The sequence below is a fragment of the Cenococcum geophilum genome, assembly GCF_001692895.1.
Source record: "Cenococcum geophilum 1.58 unplaced genomic scaffold K441scaffold_46, whole genome shotgun sequence".
Lineage (NCBI taxonomy): Eukaryota > Fungi > Ascomycota > Dothideomycetes > Gloniales > Gloniaceae > Cenococcum > Cenococcum geophilum.
The window spans coordinates 467,576-471,546 of NW_027137604.1; positions in this window are offsets into that span (position 1 = coordinate 467,576).

Consider the following 3,971-nt stretch of genomic DNA (forward strand, 5'->3'; position numbering starts at 1 on the left):
AACGTCTATAACGGGGGTACTTACGGAATAGTTTTTAGGCGCAACTAAGTATATAAAGGAACAGTCGGCTAATACAGTCATAATATTAAAGGCTTAGCTGTCCGTAAAAGGTCTAAAAGTGGTTAGGAATATCTCTAAGGTCTCTTATTCCTAAGCGTTTAAGTTAAAGTTAATTATAAGGGCTTCTATTAACTTATCAGGGGGCTCTTCTACTTCCTCTCCTTCGTATTCTAAAATGAACTGGTTAATACGGCTATTAAGTCTCTTCCTAGACTTATTACGTTCTTCCTGGGTATGCCTTATAGACTAACATCCTTCCTTACCGCACACGAAGCACTTCTAGCTGGTTTATCTGTGGGGGTATATTTTCGTACAGGGGTTGCTGCGGGGGTTATGGGGACTTAGTCGGTACGGGTGCTGCTAGCGGTAACGGCGGTCCGTAAAGTAGACGTCTAAGTCTGTTTACGGATATTAAATATCCGTGGCAAAGGCTTAAGTGCTACCCGGTAGGTTTAAGACTTCGTATATTGCAATAGAGGACCGTAAATCGTTAATAAGGCCAGCTAAGGTGTCTGCAGGCTTATAATAGGCGTACTTATAGGGCTCTACTTCCTGGCAGGCCGTAATAAGTTTGTTATACAGGAAGTCGTCTATTTGAAGCTTGGCGTTAAGGCCGTGCTATAGGTGCCAAAGGTCTTTAATAAGAATTTGCAGATACTCTATAGTCGATTTTTTAGTATTCTTGTCGATTATAGTCTGTAGCTTGGTCGCATTTTATTAGGTAAGAATATTACGCTTATATTCCAGTCCTTTAAAGTAGTTACGGGTAGCTTTATATAGCTTATTAAAGGGAACACTAAGGGGGTTACTCTTAAGGTTGGTGTAGTAGTGGTTAAGTGCTAGGCCGCGCAGCATAGTAGAGTAGGCTTGGCTAAATTCCTATTTAGGAATATCAGCCTTCTGGCAGAGGTCCGTAAAGATAGTTAGTTTAAAGTTAAAGTTATCGTTTTCACCGCTATACTTAGATTCGTCGGTATAGAGCTTAGCTAGGTTAGCTAGTTCCTTACCATAGGTCTTTACTTAGGTGCGTTGCGGATCTATAACTTGCGGATCTATGGCTTATGGATATATAGCTTACGGATATGTGGTTTATAGATATATAGCTTACGGATCTATAACTTAGGCAGGTTGTAAATCTATAGCTTTGTTAACGGAAGGGTTTTAGTCCGTATTTTAGTTTATAGGGGTATTACGGTCCGTAACTTGGGTACTAGGTATGCTTTGGCCCGTAAGATTAATTCCAAAATCGCTTGGGTTTATAGGACGAATTTGGTTAAGTAGGTTAGGTATAAGGCCAGCGATGCCATTAAGTTTGGGAGAAGCAGAGAGATTATTTATAGCTTTAACCTAGTCTAGGATTTTCTCTTTAGTCCATTCTGTTTAGTCCTCCTCCTATATTATATTATATAAGGACTATGCAACAGTAACTTGTTTATCTTTTTTAGCCTATACACCTTAGTAACGTAAAAGGGTTCGTAGGTTATAGATAGCAGTAGGGTTATAAGTCTTAAGAATAGCTTCCGTAAAGTCCGCAAAGTCTTCCTTATATTACTCCTATAGGTCGTTATTTAGAAGCTTATAGTGTCCGTATTTAAGGATTTTGTATTACGGGACACCCCTATAATACCTTACACACGTCTACCTGTTTCCACCGACTTAGCAATTAAAGACTAACCGTGAAATGGCAATTTAATGGCAATCTAATGGCAATCTAATGGCAATCTACGGCATTCTGCCATATTCTGCCAAGTTCTACTAAATTCTGCTAAGTTCTGCTAGGACTACAACCTAAACCCTATTCTGCCTATGTACGTATTAACNAAGCAACTAAGTTAACGATATATGCCCTTTCTTCCTATTTTCCTACCTTCTTTCCTTACACAACGTCTTAACTTCCTTACACAGTTTATATATATAGCTTAATAATATCTATCTTGCTATATATTATCGTCGCTTATACTTACTCCGTAACACTACATTATATTAACTACCTATACTACCGTTGATATGCAGAACGAACCCAAAGCCCCTATAACAGCCGCCGGCATTATATCCGCACTCTAAGAATAATTAGTAGGGATATAAAAGTCTTTTATAGACGCCCTTAAACAGAACTAAGCCACTTTAAACTAACGACAAGCCGAATAAGAAGCACGATACTAGCAATTAATTAAGGACCTCTAAGAAGAAGTCCGCGCCCTTAAGATGCCCACGCTAGGACCTTAAGACTAAACGCTATCTCTAGAGATAAACACGCGGAACGCGAGCCCCGAACCTATAGTAGCCATTTACCCTAAGCCGACTACTACACCGAAACGATCTAAACGACTACTAGATCCCCTAGTATTTACTAGTAAACAATAAGAGCTCTAATTATTTCTAAGCTAGCTTAAAAATAAGCTAACTAGTAACGCCGACTGTTACCTAACTAAAGTTAACTAACTCTATTACGCCCTAAGTTAACTAGAAGGAGATATAGCTAACCTTATTAAACCGCTTTAGCCAAACTTAGTATAAAGCCTAGTTGTACTTTTTAAAGCTATATATAGTAACCTAAACCATTAAGCTACTACTTAAAGAAAGATAAACTACATAACTTAAGGAACGAAAAGTTTCCTAGTATACTTCTCCGAATTTAACTATTACGCAAAGGAAATAGGCTGAAACGACTCCGCACTAATTAACAGCCTCGTTAAATCCCTAAGCCCTAAACTAAAAACCTCCCTAATAGGCGTAGACTTACCGGGAGCCCTTAATGCCTACGTAAACGTTATTAACAAACGATATAATAATATACTACGCCTAACACCGAAGCCCGCTCTATAATACAATACGGCAACCCCGCGAACGTCTACTAAGTTATTATCTTAGCCTAAGTACCCTAACGCTATGGATATTAACACTAGGACCCTAGGGTACGCCCCACTAGGGTCCTCTAAACAAGAACAACGCATTAAACTAGGCCTCTGCTTTAAATGTGGAAGTAGCTCTTACCTCTTTAACTACTACTCCGTCCCTATACCTAAACACAAATTACAAACGGCTAACACTAGCAGCCGTTCACCGTATTAATCTTCCGGTTACCGTCCCTAATCTCTACCTAGTTTTAGTCCTGTATCTAATAAACACCATTTATAAGGATAAAGCTACAGCCAACGTCCTATAAAAACCCCACCCCGATCGCCTCTAAAAGGAAGGTCCTAGAGCTAAGTCGCTCTCTAGGACGGCTCTGCTATAAGATCTCGTTAAACGCATTTAACGTCACAAACTCCAACTCTTGGGACCATAGCATAACTATTAACTGCCGTCTTTAGCAGAATAGTTAATAGGCTAATACTTAAATCCTAATTAATACAGGAGCTAGTGGCATAGGATTTATTAACAAGATCTTTATATAAGATAATAGTTTTACCCTAACCCCCCTTAACCGGCATATTAACGTATTTAGATTTAATGGTAAACGCACCGTCTTAGGCCGTATTACCTATATAGTATTCCTAAGACTCCAATACCTAAACTATAAAGAATTAATTAAACTTTTTGTTACCACCCTAGGCCACTTAGTAATTCTTAGATAACCCTAAATAAAGCTATATAAGGTAACTATTAATTAGGACAACCTTAAGCTTCTATTTACCGCCTCCTATTATAAGCAGAAGTGCCTTACTACTCGCTGCTTAGACCTAGAACTAAAATCCAAAAAATCCACCACAATCCACTAGTCTAAAATTTCCATAACTGTCTATCCCGTACCCGAGGAATCCACCAGATTCTACTAACCTAGAAATTCTACTAAATTCCACTAACGTAAGAATTCCACCGACATCCACCAAGAATCCAAAAACTCCACTAAATTCCATAAGTTATTACTAAGCACTGCACCGCCCTAAGCCAAGCAAAAGCTTAAGCTC